This window comes from Pagrus major, chromosome 12 (genome assembly GCF_040436345.1).
Source record: "Pagrus major chromosome 12, Pma_NU_1.0".
Classification (NCBI taxonomy): Eukaryota; Metazoa; Chordata; class Actinopteri; order Spariformes; family Sparidae; genus Pagrus; species Pagrus major.
This window is the reverse complement of record NC_133226.1, coordinates 18,285,363-18,302,083: the sequence shown is the minus strand read 5'-3', so window position 1 is coordinate 18,302,083 and position 16,721 is coordinate 18,285,363.

The window sequence follows — 16,721 nt, the reverse complement described above, 5'->3', positions numbered from 1 at the left end:
ACTGGGTGCTGTCAACTATGACAAATGAGAGGTATTTAGAGAATTCCATTCAGGTTACTTTGATGTCTTGTGATGTCGAATAATACATAGGGGTGTATTGGAGTCTATAAATCTCTATTATACAGCATGTGCTTTTCATCATGTCCCTGCATTGAATTTCTAAAACCCATTAGCTACAGAACCAACATTCTGCTCACCTGTGGATTGACAGGTGTGGAGGAGAAGACCAAGTGTCGACAAAATTCGTATAAAATAACGAGCCTGTCCTCATATGTGTGTGTGTGTATATATATATATATATATACATATATATTCTATATATATATATATATATATATATATATATATATATATATATATATATATATATATATATATATATATATATATATATATATATATATATATAGGTATAGTGAGGGGTAAGTGGAAACTTAAATCATTATAAGATATATAAATAATTATGGGAATAGTACATGTTTATAGAAGACAAAATAAATCAATGTATAAGCTATAATACATAAGATAATGGTTGACAAATTAAATCATATTTTGCAGGACATATTTGGTTATAAATTATATAATATATGTTTGTATATATGTGTGTATATATATATATTACCTATTTATTTATTTATAAGAAATGATTAAATAAGGAAGCCTATGCTGAATTATTAGTTAAAGATTAACAGAGAAAGGGTGGGATTAGATAAATTTACACTTCTTCCCACTCCTGGTTGAACAAGTCATTAGAATTGTCTGTTTTCATATGCACTACTCTTTTGTTGTTTAATTTGTTTATGAATAAAAAAAAAGTGTACATGTTCAAAATAAAAGATTTCAATCAATCAATAATCAAAAAAACAGTAAGTGTTGCATGTGTCGCCGTTACACTGCAACGGCCTTGTTGTTTTGGGAACGTGGATATATGTCATTTTGGGAGATGCTGACAAAAGATTTATTCACTTGTTTAAGTATGAGGATGTGTTAAAATAACCTCTTGAGGGTCTGTGTACTGAAACATTGTTTCCTGATTACAAGTAAAGAGGACAGCATGCGGTGCAGGAGTTTTTTGCTCTCAAACCAATTATCTGAATTTTGGTAGACAGGGCAAACCTGAATGTGACGAAGACATTGGTGAGTTACACTAAATCCAACTAATACAATCCCACCCATCATTTCTTCAGGGATATACTGTGTTGTATGACTTATTCAGCATGATGCCTTCAAACTAGCACAACTTTCAAACTTCCTAACTTTTAAACTGCCCAGGAGGAGCCTTATATTTTAAGCTACATTCGTTAACCTGACCAAAAATGGTTTGAGGCAAAGCTTCAGCTGCAATGCTACCAGCTTGATATTGAGCTGAGCTTTCATCCATATATTTTATTGAGGTTCTGTAATGCAGTGCAGCTGTGGAGTATAGTATCCCAAGTATGTGATATCAAAGAAAGAAGCAGGTGGTACCAAGATTAAACTAAGAGGGATATATAATTACCTGTGAATCTGTTACACAAGTTGTCAAGCAATTACTTAATAGCAAGTGAAGGTGTGGGCTCATATCCATAATTTTACATGCTAAGGTGGATGCAATAGATTAGTCAAGGGTTCATACACTCATAGTTTAAAACACACACACCCTTTGCTCAAGTTAAAACACCAAAAAACTAAGCAAAGACACAAGCAACAACCAAACAAACATCCTGTTAAGACATTTAGATGACAATCAAAATGCAAAATGCCAGTTTCAGAATTATGTGCTGCATTGTAAAGCATTTACAAAAGGTAAATTGTAGTAAGTAAACAATAGTAATAAACAACGCCAAACACAGTGTGTGGGCTCCGAGTTAGACTTCACTTTAGAGTGATGACAGTCATTTTCCTCCCACAAAAATTGAAGTTACTGGAGCTTTACTAATGCTTCTAGTTTTCTGCTTTGATTTATATGGATTTAAGTTATTTAAAACTGCAACTGAGAGAGGAAACATTGACATATTTCCACCTGGCAAGCTCCGCATCCTCGTAAAGCGAGTGGTTTGTAATGACTAACAAGCTATTAGCATGCATGTCATTAAGCTACAAATAAATAATGAATGTGTGATCCATAAATTGCTTAAATTATGCCAGGTATTCATATAACTTGCATGTATGTCTATGTGCCATTATAATGATCAAGTATTATAAGTTAATAATACATGTGTATCATGTATAAGATCAAAGACACAACTGCAGCCTGAGCACAATGCTGGAGGGATCCTGATCAAGGGAGATGCAAGTTGATATGATCCTGAATTAATGTTGAACACAGACACACAGACAGAGAATATAATACTTTAGCTTTAGGTGTTTTTATGTGTATTGTATATGTATGTATGTATGTTACGTATTCTCTGTATTTTAATATTAAAATATTTTTTCATGATTGTCTAAACGTTTTCAAAAATCCATTGTTTTTTTTCCGCAGTATTACACAAAAACTACTGAACAGATTTCCACAAAACTTGGATGAGGATGGGTCCTGATAAAGCGAGAAAGGGCAATTCTTTTTTTTTTCTTTTTTTACATTTTAATTGATTTCTCAGGTAACAATACATGGATCTTTATGGAAAAAAATGTTTTTAGGTGGCTGGTATTTATAAGTGAGTAAAAATTTGATGCATATCTGAATATAAATCTATTATTCTTCTACGACACAATGGGCGGTATGGTTCCATCTGCATTATTTTCTTGTCCCATGGCTGTTAAAGATCTGGTGAGCTGAAATTAAGGTTAAGCAGTTATGGACTGTTTTAGAGTAACACAAAATTTAGAGTAATACAGGGCTAGAGAGTTTGATATTGGATTAGGCTTGATTGAACTAAAGGGCACTGTTGGGCCTTAGTCGGAGTATGTACCAGTCTAGTTATGTCTTTGGCTTAAAACTGTCAAACTGAGATGGCTGAAAAATCAAAATTAACCTTAAACCTAACAATGTGTCATTCACCTGTAACTGTTGAATGAAAACTTCTAATGACGCCCTTAAAACTGACAGATTCCAAGAAATAATACAAAAACTACAGTTCTGCCAGTTAATCAACAAGTGAGGTATGTGCACCATTTATGTGCATGTCACAATGACCTACACTGTTGATTGACATACCGCCTATATAAATACCATAGGAGCTTGAAGCTCTGTTAAAGCACCCAGGGCAGATCCACTAGCACTGAGCATATGTTTAAGCACCATCATCAGCAACTACCAGGATTAACTCTTCAATCATGTTTCATCACCATGGTCAGAAACTAATAGAATTAACTATTGAATCATGTTTCAGCACCATGGACAGCAACCACCAGAACTAACTATTAAATCATGTTTCAGCACCATGGAAAGCAACCACCAGAATTAACTATTAAATCATGTTTCGAAACCATGGACAGCAACTACTGGAAACCAACTATTACATCATGTTTCGAAACCATGGACAGCAACTACTGGAAACCAACAATTAAATCATGTTTCATCACCATGGACAGAAACTACCAGCATTTAACTATCAAAACATGTTTCAGCACCATGGACAGAAACGACTAGACTTTTCTTTTAAATCATGTTGCAGCACCACGGACAGAAACTAATAGAAATACACTTTTAAATTGTGGTTTAGAGCTCGGTGATTCACTTTTAGGTAAAGTTAAACAGACTCCACGCAGCTTGGCCTCTGGGTGATCTTCAGCATCGAGACGTTTCAGGCGAGCCATTCCAAGTTTACATTAACACAGTCATACAGTCACGTTGGACTTTATGCAAAGTACACAGCCTACACGTGGCATAGTGTGGCGCCTTCTGTGCAACTCACCGCCTTCTCACTTTGTTGCTTTCAGTCTTGTAAGTAAGCCCCGCATGTCTATTAAATCATAAAGCCTGTCTGCCCCTTTGCTTAGACCTTCCCCAATTTCGCCCCCATTGATTGGTGATCAAGCTCGTCGACCCATAGGTGAGGATGTAAATGTGTACCTACGAGCAGAGAAAAGTCACGACACGGCTCCTTATCCTCATCCACCCTCGGCTCCCCTCGCCTTTCGCCTCATACAGTCCAGACCCACCCCTTACTGTCTGCCATGACCGTCCTCTACAATATGAGACTGTATTCTTTGTACCTCCCCTTTCTCGCCCTCAGTCTGCGCGTCCCAGCCTCCCTTCCTAGATATCCATCCCACACCTCTCCGCCCGCGAACGGCTCCTACGGTGAGAGAGAGAGAAAAAAAAGAGGAGAGGGAAGGAGAGAGCAGAACAGTTTCAAACACGTCGGCATAAATCTCGCATCCAGAGCTCCCTCTTTCTCCCCTTTCTCCTCCCTGACGGACTTCATCACTTTATTCCTCCGCGCGCCAATGCCCGAGACCACGCCGAAACGGAGGATTTTTTTCCCTTGAGCATGAAAAGGATTGCCAAATCATCCGCAATCCAACATCACCGACTGAGCCACCACCAGCATGAGCACTGGATACATATGCTCCAGCAGAAGTTGTTGGCCGGAGAACTAACAAATCTTGGACCGCAGATACAGCGAAGAGGGGAGAGTCAGTTTTAGGTAAGTGCGGCTATCCCGGGATCGTGGATGTCTGACATTTACATGATGGTGTCATATGTGCATTTTCTCTGTCCATCACTGACCACGAGGTAGTGGCCGGGGGTAGGCAGGGCTATAATGTGGCACAATTATGGCGATGTCAGCATGTTACTGTGGTGGCCGGTGGTGTCCTTTTCGGTGGTGGTGGTGTGGAGGGGGGGGGGATGGCGGCAATTTGTTCCTCTCACCGTGGAGCTACACCTTTTGTAAAAAAAAAAAAAAATCGGTGTGCGGGTCCTCTCAAGCTCCGCCCGGGACTGGATGTCGACGGGTGCGTTTGAGGCTATTATAAAATAAAAAAAAAATAATAATAACACGCACGCGTCTTTAAAAAAAAAAAAAAAAAAAAAAAAAAAAAAGCCCAATAAGCCCATCACCTCCAAGCAGTATGCTAATGAGTTCTCCTCTCCATCATGTGCAGCCGCGTCTGAGGCAGCATCTTCCCGGGGTTGATGCTGCAGAAGTGCGGGCGCAGAGGAGCCAGAAAACATTGGAGGGAGAGGGAGAGGTGGTGGAGGTGGTGGTGTGTGCGGGGGGGAAACAAACGATTCTCAAGGATTTTGGGGGGGTTCGCATATTACGCAGACCCGCCGCGGCTTCAGTGAATGGCACTACAGGGGCAACACCGAGAGTGGAAGGTGTATTCGCAGGCCTGTAGTACTGTGCAGTCGACATCAATGTTTGTATTCAAAGCTAATTCCGTTTTTCTCTTCACATCCATGTTGATCAATTCAGCCCGGAAACTGCATGAGCCATTCACTAAAAGTGCTCAGCCTGGATATTGGGACATTGGATATGAGTTGCGGTTCCTGTTAATATCTATTTTCTTGTAATGTCCATGCTGTGGATGAATTACTGCTCGTAATGAATTCTGTGAAAGCAGATAGTCCTCTGGATCTGTGTTTATGTCTACGTGCCGGTCTGTGTTGCACGGGGCTCTGAGCGCGTGCATGCATGCAAGCAAGCACGTACATGTACTTGTTTCCCAGTGTGTGTGTGTGTGTCTGTGTGCGTGTGTGTCACCATCAGTGAGGCAAAGTTGTCGTTCCGTGCGCTCCCCTCAAGTTGCTTTGATTGCTGTTCCACTGACTAACTGCGAGGGGAGCTCATGCTCTTTTACACTAGGTGTCATTATGTGGCTCAAGGCAAGATAACTGTGTATGAGACTGATACCAACTCTATGAAATTAGAGAAGTGGCTCCTGCTTGAAATTGGTCCGGAAGCATTTATCTTGCACTTCCAGTGACTGCCACTGACTGCAATTCTTGTTTTGTTTTTTCAATGTGTATTTTTTTCCTGTTAATTCTGCACATTCATGCAGAATCAACAGAAATATCCAGGAAAAGAAAAATGCTTTTTATGCATTTGTGATTATGAAGTTAATCAGTCTCATGTCAACAATGAATGAGGGGCGCAATGACCATTGCAAGATTTTAATGCGAATGATAGCCTCTAAAGGTGCACTATGTAGTTTCAGGGAAGGCATTTTAATCAGAAGAGAAAGATCTCCAGTGACAGACAACAAAAATAAACATCCTCTCTTTGTTTTCCTGACCGAACTAACTGAATAAACAAACTGACCTTAAAAGGGGCACTGTGTAGTTTTTGAGAAGAAATTCAGACTTAGAATTTCAATATTTATTAATGAGGTAAAAATACAAACTATGATTTTTTTCCCACAATTGAATAAACAAGTTGTTCTCAGAGGAATATAATGTTTGAAGCCAGAAAGGTGGAAGGGTCCGCCACATATAAACAAAGTAGTATAGTGTCGTCCTTTAGGAATGACGAGAGTTTATTCAATTTGTTTAGGCATAAAAAAATCAGTCAATGAAGATTTAAATGAACATTTTACAGTTTCTTTCCCAAAACTGCATAGTGCACCTTTAAAGGACAACACAATTTCATAGTGTTTTAGTTTGTTTATATGTGGCGGACCCTGCCACCTTTCTAGCTTCAAACAGTGTTCTGGAGACCTTATTTTCCTCTGATAACAGCTTGTTTATCAGATATGGGGGGAAAAAATGTTTCTGAGTTTGTACTATTACCTCATTAGTATTGCAAGTGTTAAAAAGTTTAAATTTCTTCTTGAAAACTACATAGTTCCCCTTTGAGAGCAAGTTTGAAAAATGTGTGTGCGTCACCCGTCTCTAAAAAATCCTGCACACTGAGTGTGAATTGTAAGTTTTGAGCTTAAATGTTCAAAAATGACAATATATTGACAGCTAGTCAGTACATCCTGCGACATTGTTCCCTCATCTCCAAATGCAGTGCAGAAAATTGCGCTGGCAGCGGAAATTGCAGAAGAAAAGCTGCCTTATTCAGTATGCCTCATTCAATCTGGTGGCCTTTTCAATGGCAAAAGGCTGGCAACATGTAATCATTTTCAGAGGGAAAAGCGTTCCACATCACATTGCCAAAATGAAAATGCCAGCAGTGGCTTAAAGCTATATTTGTGTCATGGCTTGAGATGACCCACTGTTGATGATGCTTTCAAGGACTGGAAAAGAGAACATTCAGCAGCAAGCAGAGGTCCTTTTACAGACCTTGGCAGTGCAACTTGCTGATGAATTGTCTGCAAAGTGATTCCTCAAAGGCGCGGATATAAACTGCCATAAACATAATTATAAGGAATGGGTGATAGAATTCACCTCTTGCATACAAACGACTCTACATATAGCATCTTGAGCATAGATAAGGATATTATGTGCAATCTGTCCTCGCAGTAGACAAAGAACAGTCTTGTTCTGGCAGAGTCCACCATCTCTCTCTCTCTCAGTTTCTCTCTCTCTTTGTATTCTTGCATTGGCATTGTTTTTATGTGGGTGCTGGCTGCAGCTGTAGTGGCCAGAAGGCTGCCTCCCAAGAGGTTGGAACAAAAAAACAAAATCTGTTTTTATTGGAAACAAACAACAGGGTCACATAATGACATGTGACAAAATCTCACAGAAACACTGGTGAGCTTACAATATTTGTCGGAGAGGCAGCTGAACCAGTTGACCTCCACTAGAGGCTGTCTGACCTATGCACTGCTGCTATCAGTCCCGGAAGACCGCGTGGGACTAACCATGCTTGTACAGTATGATGTGCAAAAAAAAAAAAAAAAGGATTCTCACCCCGCAGGCTCATAATTAAAGGGTTGGTGGCTGATCACAAGTGGTTAATTGCATTCTTGCGCACCATAAAATTTAAACCGTGTTAAGCCTTGATTAACAATTCCAGAAGGGAATTTTGTTTGAGTTTTTCCACAATGGCCCTTCATGTGAACATTTTATGTGGAGCGCTACCCTCTCACGCTCATGCACAGCAAACAGTAGCAAAACAAGGACCTAAACTCGGAGAAGTCAACCATAGTTTGGTGAAGGACCATTTTGAGATTCATCTTGCCGTCTTTGTCAACCGCTGGAGCCGCAGAATTTCGTGTGAAGCCTCAGGGGAGCTGCAAAGCAGGCTCAGAAAATCCTTCAACAACCTCAAACAGTGACAATTTGATTGTTAAAAAACTATTTGGGCATTCGATTCACGCAGCTCCTCATTTGAATGCAGTGGCCTTTGTCCGGTCTCTCTCTCTGTATCTCCCTCGTTCTCTCCCCGTCTCTCCCTTCACAGCAGGACTCCACAGTCTGAATGTTTGTCTGCGAACATGAGCACCATTTAATCACACAATCAAAAAATAAATTGCACATCAAAACTTTAGCAAGCGAACAGACATCTATTATTTATCAGACGCATGTATATATATATATATATATATATATATATATATATATATATATATATATATATATAACCTGAATGTTACGTAAAAAAAAAAATCATAAAACATTAAGCTTATCTGCAGGAGGTGCGGTTTTGTTCCGGAATTATAAATCTTGCAATATCTAAACATGAGCTGATGACCTTGATCTTGTGGCTAGTTATGTATCAGCAGTGGTTGCTGAATGTTTGTCAGTAAAACCAAATAAAAAAGAAGTCCCCCATACATACTGATGATTTCTGCTTTCAATTATGCAAAAGTAGACCTTGCATTTCACACCCACAATCCTCTGTAAACTATGCATCCTGACCTAACATTTGCTGGTTGCCAGGTAGGAGACAAAAGGAGAGAAAAGCGATGCTAAATTGAGCCTTTATAAACCTGACCCTCTGAGTCATTAAGCACTGTCAGGGAGCTCAGTTATTACTCCTTAAAAATATGATAACTCTGACAACACAGTAATAACTACAGTAATTTATCTTGCTTGACACTGCCTTGGTCTTTACTGGCTCTGGCTGTACATCTATTTGAATGTTCCTGCCCCGTGTTACTGCGAGCAGGAGAGGGAGAGCGATGTTTTGATGTGCTGTGGTCTCTCACATCACTGAACAATAGAGGTCTGCACTGGCCGGCGATTACACGTAGAACCTTTAACGTAATTTGCTTCACTGTTGCCTCCCATGTTGCCTGCAGCACTATAATTTGATCTGCTCCAGTCTGGAAGTTGTGTCCGAGGTATTTTAAACAGAAAACAGTCTACTCAGTGGCAAAATATCTTAGGGCCTCAATTTGTATGGAGATGGAATGCAGTTGTGACCATGATTTGGCAATTGGCAATTTTGTTGTGGAGGTTTTCTTTCCCACATTCATTTGTTTGCTAATTTTGTGGGGAAGCGATGGTATAAATACATTTTTGGGAAATGTGATGCTGTGTAGATTATGTTCGATAAAACAGACATGTACAGTACATACTGTCTATGATATGAATTCTATATGTCAATATCTACAAAACATTCACAGCTAACATATGTTTGTTTTTCAGTGTTACATTCTACAATATCCACTTGTGGCAGCTAATGCATAATTAAGGTATCGTTTAATCTGCTTTAATCAATATCTCTATAACAGTAATGTGAAAGGGGTCTGCCAGGAGTGATGAACCCACAGAGAATAATCACCGACAGTATCTCTGCTGTTAGCTCAGGGCTTGGTGTTAGGGCATGCAAAAGTGTTGCCAGATGGACGTTAAACTGTCGTATTAGTAGCTTACGATTATTGTATTTTTGGGGAAATTATTGTACGCCAGTCATAATGTGTACTTTTACAAAAATATTTAAATAAATTGTTGTCACTACTTCAAATCTATCCATAAAAAGGAAGCTGATGCAGCAATGGTGATGTGTGGCAGGGGGTGTCCATAAGTCGATCGGTCTAGCTATTTTTATAATAACCTACTATTACAAAATTAAATTACAAGACAGCACAGCTGGAAGTCTGTCCATATTCTGCATGAAGCTAAGCTAATTAAATTAATAACTGAACTTACTGGTGCATTATAAATAACTTACATATTATATAACTTATATAAAGCATACAGCTGGTGCCCTTTTTGTTTTTTTCGCCCCTGCCCCTCAAACATCCTGAGTCTGCCACTGTCAAAACCTACGTCAAGCATTATTGGCAGGAAATGAATTGAAATGAAACAGCGTAGACTAAAACCAGCTTCTAAATTCAAATAACTATACATTTTGTCCTACACATTGTGGCGTTTTTGGCATTATTGATCGCACATCTTACGGAGGGCAAAGTTATCATACAAATACGCTAATTATGGTACACCTGACAACGTTGGTCTGCAACTTGACTATTCTCATTCACCCTTGTGGCTCACAGATGCATCATCACAGATGTTTTTCAGCAGTTGGTAAACATAGTGGAGCATTTAGCAGTTAAATAGCCAGGCATTGCCTTCAGGAGTTGGTGGTGACCAAAACGGAATATTGAACGGAATATTGAACGCACAGTGTTCAAGTGGACAAGCCACTGTTTTTACCCACATATTTTTCCATATCAAGTGGCCAACAAAACACCAATTAAAGTACATTTAAGGTGAGGCAACTAAAATGTCCTGGTTTATGTTGAGAAAATATTGCAGTCATGTTTCAATTAGACAAATGCCAACACTTTAACCCGATTCTTTCATACACCAATCTAACACCTCGACCTCGACAATCTTTCACTGTGTAAATGTCAAACTACTTCCTGCATTGGCTAATGGAAATTTTTAATTAGTTGTGTGTAAACATCATTGGCCATGTGCCCAGGTCATCATGTTGTATAGAGGTAAAAGAAAAATCCATTCCAATAGCTTTGAATTTATTTTCATGGTTTTGGCAATTACTGTAGTAAGAATTGCTGCAGCATTGCAGAACCAAAACCCATCCTTTCAACACAGTAATACAGACCCAATCCACTCTGGGCACCTTGTGAGAATGATTTCTTTTTAGCCACGTACCTTCTGGCTCAGTGTTTTTGTGTATTTCACAGCTTGCAGGGTTCTGCACAACAGATACCGCTTCACCGACAGTGATTTCAAGGCTACACATTGCAAAACAATAGCTCTCACAGATCCACTGACGATTTTCAGTATAGTAACTGTGTGTTCTTATCAAAAACACAGCAGTGAAGTCCAGTCCAGAAGTGTATCAGTGGCATGTTGACTCTCTCTTCCCAAAGTTGTATGTTAGGTAGTGGCAGGGCATTGTGACAGTTGATTGGTAATTTGTTGACTGGTTTAGGCCAACAAACAACTGAAAAGTCAGGCTACATACTGACATTATAATAACAACATTGTCTGGTATTGTATACAATTGTTAGATCAATCAGATGTCTGCCTTGCTGACAATCTGCAACAAAAAAATGGCAACATTTTATCTGCACTGTGTCAGTCTTCGTTTGTCATAATTGGCTTGGGTCATTATGGACTGAAAAGCCTGGAATCTTAAGAAAATTGAGCCCATCTGGGAAAGCAGTTGGCTTGGACTTCTCGGTACAACTGTCCATGTGATGTAGCAGGGAGCACACTATAAACTTTTAAAGGGAGTGAGAGAAAATTTGACTGGCAATAAATTCACCAAAATTGTGGTCGTATTGATGGTCATCTTCAAGTGCACTAGAGCTACAAACATTCCCAAGCATCTGTTCCATTAAAAATGAAAATGAAGGTTTAACTCTCTCTTAAAAAGATTTCACGACTGGTGAAAGACCCAAACAGAAAATGTGTTTTTTTGTGATCTCTCAGTACATTTGTTTTAAAAATTCATATGCAATTTAAAAAAATAGTATATAACCAACTTTTTTGTTATAATCTGTAATCTATCAACGCATTCATCCTCAAATTTAATGTTTTTTGTCACAAGCAAATCAGATATTAAACTTAATTTTCAGCATTCATTTTCATAAGGAATGCATTCAACATTTGTCCAATACTGGACTTCCACACTGACTGTGAAAATGTATAAACAAAAAAAAAATCTAATCAAAATCATTACTTATTTCTATGAGTCAGCTAAGTGGCTGCCTGTGTAAAAAAACCTCATTTTGAGATGTGAAAAATCATGGGATGATAATCTTTCTGAAAAATTTTAATTAGGCCTCCCTCAGAGAATGTTTTAATCTTTTCCAATCTTCCTAGTGCTGACTTGCTAAGCAAGAAGCACTCCCTACTGGAACATTTTACATACCCCCCAATTATTTCTTAAGAATAGAGAAACATTTGCTAAAACATCTCAAATAGTCTGGATTCATAATATGATGCCTGTATGGAGATAATCTATTTTCAGTACATACAGTGTGTCTCAATGTTGAAAAATTAAGCAGTGGAGGAGTCACTTGGGAGAGGAGGTAGATTCATGGACTGACCCATGACCGATGTGATGCTGGTGAGTCAATGCACCGTTGGCTCATGCCAGTGGCTCTCAGCATCACTGACCTATATTGCAGCTCAGGGCAGCAGCTGCCTACGAAGCAGCAAATGACTGACCAGATTTGGATATTCACATTGGAGTGAGGTAATATTGTGAGGTGCCGTTAAATTTTTTTTAATATCTGGCTTAGCTGCTATGGGGATAGAAACATTAACTCAACAATTCTAGCTTTTGTTAAATAATCTTATTGCAGATTTGTTGCTATTGGATCAGAATGTGTGCACTGATTTTGTTTAGTCCATAAGTGGCAATTTGTGGTCTCACTTGTAATCTAATTGTGAAATGAGTACATGCCCTGACACTGATTACAAGCTGCGGCCACACATTATGTAAATGTACTTTCCTTTACTGAACTGTTTAAAGCCCTTTCAGATATGCACCTCTTTACATAAATGTGACGGAAGCTTTACTTGACGTCTGAAAAGGAGACTAGCTTCCAAGAAGTACAACCCATTAAACCATCAGTCATTTGGAGTGCTCCCCAAAAACACTTTATGAAGTGACAATTACTGTTGGGAAGGTTTCTGATGTTGCCAGAATCCCTTTGTTTTTTCTCGAGGCTTATATTGTGAAACATCATTAGTAACGTGTTGTGGAAAACTCATTGACTTGACTACTTGAAATGTTGCTGCTGCCATCTTTGAAGTCTTATTCTATCTATTATTTTGATGTAATACATTAGAAGAAGACATGTTAAGTTAAATTAAATGACTCAGTTGCCCTGATGGGCTGTAGTGCTGCTACACTCTCATTCACTGGCTCTCATAATGTCCCTTTTGGGTGTGGCTGAGTCTAGTGAGAAAGGCCTCTAGCAGCTGTTGTAAATATGACATGAGCAAATGAGGTTACCTCGTACTAGTGTGACAAAGTCTGTGCAGTGTGGGTGGATGGATTCAACAAAACATCAAACTTCACAGTTGTCCGTTTCCTGTTTCAAATCAACAGTCAACTTTATTTTTTTTAAAAGCACGATTACAATCGTTCCCTAACTTTAACCATGTATTTATCAAAGTAAGCATGACAATGAAGGTCCCCTAACCTTAAGGTTAGCCTGAAGAAAGTACTTATTTAAGCCCAAAATTCGATCTCCCTCTAAACCTAACTAAGTCTTATCACATTTTAACCACAGTGTTGTCAATCCTAAAACAGATTTATTTTACTTACAACACTGATTTGTTAACAGTTGTGACAGAGGTCCAGACAAATGATGTCATCATGCTGATAGCCGCGTCCAATTAGATAAGGCTTCTGTATGAGAGGGTGTGGATAAAACATGTGTTATGTCATTTCATTTGAAGGACTCGCTGTGTAAGAAACATGAATGTTCAAGTCACCGGTTATGTCTGAAAGACAAAACGTCAGCACTTTATAGATAGATATATAGATAACTAGAGACCATCTTGCGATGGGATCATGCCAACCAGGATGCCCGTTAACATGTTCACATTCTGACCAATGACTGCTCAGTAGTGATGACTACATTATTACGCAAGTCAGTCTGCAGACAGACAGACGGACATTTCATTTTGATCTCAACTACACACCTGCAAATTTTTGTGGCTGTATCTTGCATGGTTAGGACGCCGTGCCGCTGACAAAAATCTGTCCGCAGACATACAAACAGACAGACAGATTTATGAACAACTGGTAAAATACTCACAATTGCTTCTGTGGTGATTCCCGCTGCAAAAGGTGTCACCAGTAAGACATTCTGCCATGATGACACACACACAGACTCACAAACAAAAAAATTACCAGCCAACGCTGTCAGACTAACAAATATTATGTACTCCATATCTGAATAGGATGTCAGTCCCAGGTGGAGCAAATGCATTTTGATGTTCTTTAACATTCAAAGAATGGACATACATCCCATCCCACATTCATAGCGGTAGTCACTGTTGAACAACATAATCACTTTCCTTTTAATCACTCTAACAACTTAATTACTGTCTTTTTTATGGCTTTTCTCTTCAGTTGCGTGAGTGGATACTGTAGGATCAATCTTGTAAAATCACTGGCAGTGAATGTTTTGTTTGTTTCCAGCACAATAAAGTATGATGCGTGAAAGGAAAACAGAATCCAGGCAGCAACCTGTTCCCCATAAAATGTAACTGCGAAAGCAAAGCGGACAGGAGATACAGTTGATTAGCGCAGCAGTCTTTTTCCGCAACAACTTTAGTGCTGTAAAAGGCATTGTGCCACTGACTCCAGAAGTAGCACATGAATGACCTGACACAGCACTTTCACAGAAGTACCCACATATAGATTTTATGTACCTGACCTTGCCTGTGTACTGTATGTGTGCGCTTTGAGCATCTTTTGAGCGGCTGAGGCTGAAAATCTGCCAAGACAGCAGACGTGTATATTAATTAGAATTCTAAACATAGAGCCTTCATGCTCACTTATGTCAATCCTACATGGCCTGATGGGTGAACCATTAGTGCATTTACGCCGAGAGTATCTGAGTTTTACAGCCTAAGCACCACATCCTGTCACATGTAGCCTGAAGTACATTGATTTACTGGAGCTCCGTCCATATTTGTGATCCGCTGCCTTCGGGGCTGGTGCAGTGGCAACTCTTATAACCTTGTATCACGCCTTCAACTGGGGTGCTTGTATTAATTTCTACTTATCATTCATGAAATAATTATTTTTTAATTTACTCAATGAATGAATGATGAGAAAAAAAACATGAACTGTTTCATAATGACCCGTCTTTTCAACTGATGTCGATACACTGCTAGATTTTCAGGGCTACTTGCGTTTGAAAGGAAAATTCACACCTTTAGGCTGTAATATTGTTCTGGACATTATTGACTATAAAATAGATTTGCCTCAGGTTGAGAAATGTGATTAAAATATTATAAATAAAATATCATATTTTGCTTTCAGGCCCGCATGTGTTGCTTTTTTTGTTTGGCCTCTAAATGGTCTTTATGTTTTGGTAAATTATTGAAATCCTGAGTTTATGATAAAAAATTAAAAAAAGATCTCAAAATTCAAAGTCTGTCATTTTTTAATTCGCATTTTGGAATGTGTAAAAAGGGCAGCAGCTTGAGGGGCCCCTGCCTGCTCATACATGACTTGAAGTTATTAAAGCTTGATGTGCTTTGAATGGTTTGAATGAAGGTTCACGTGTCCTGTAGTCTCTGCTATTGTGTTCCCAGATCGCTTAACGTTGAAAATCTCCCCACTTTCTCAGTTGAAAGGGAGCATGCAGGGATTAAAAATCTCAAAAAAGCAAAAGCTAAAAAAGAACCCTGACAAATCCCGCATGTAATGTCCACTGAAGATGAAACAAGTAAGCAGATGTTGACTGAAAGCCACTGAAGCAGATGGAACTGGGTATCTTAGACCATCTCTAATGAAGAAATCTGCTAGAAATCTACGTACTACAATATTGATGACTGTACGGAAAAATATATTCATTTAATGTGACTTTCAATCCCCAGTAATGTAAGATCACTGTACAGTCTTGGGACACTTCAAAGAACCTTGTCCTTGAAAAATACTACTCTCATTTTAGAGCAAAATATAGTATTTTCCACCATAAAGAATACCACCTGTGTTATTAAAGGTTTATTTATTTTTATATCCTGCATGAAGAAGGTCAATCTGCAAAAGCGCTCATAGCTTGCAGGAAACGGGTTAGGTCAACTGTCAGCATGGTGTCAGAAAAGAGGATCAAGCATTGCATATTTAAAACTCAAAAGGGAACTTTGGCCAGAGAACTTGTATAAAAATAGACACAATGATGAATCAATTTTAATTCGAAAGTTACGAGGACAAAATTATTGGACAGATTGGAACTTAATCACTCGCATTAATGATTTTATTATTTTTTTCTTTCCATGAAAGTCCTTAACACTGAGATAAACATATTTATAAGAAATATGCTTTGAGATTTTTGGTGCTTTTCACTGTCAAATAGACATTTTTTGTATTGAATTCTATCCCAGTTATATTGGCAGTGTAAAAACTTTGCAGCTCAGTTCCACTATTGGATCTACTTTGTAATTTCAAGATAAAAAATAGCATTGATTAACAGGTTACATTAAATGTAATACTGCAGATCAATTTAGGATGGTTAACTATAGTAGTGTCCTTGCACAAAAAGCCATGTGTGCATTTAGACAATTTAAGACACACAGCACATCACAGGTTTCAGATGTCTGAACTGCCAGCCACATCTCTGATGTGTTCACTGGTTTATATCAATCTGGTGTTGTGCTCACTGATGGCTGATTCGCCGTTTGAAGAAACAATTGACAAGTCAGAGTGCTTGTGGGCAGGATTAAAAACTGAGGCATCATCTTCTTATCAAGCTTCACCATTAAAAATATACCCGATCACCAGAATAAA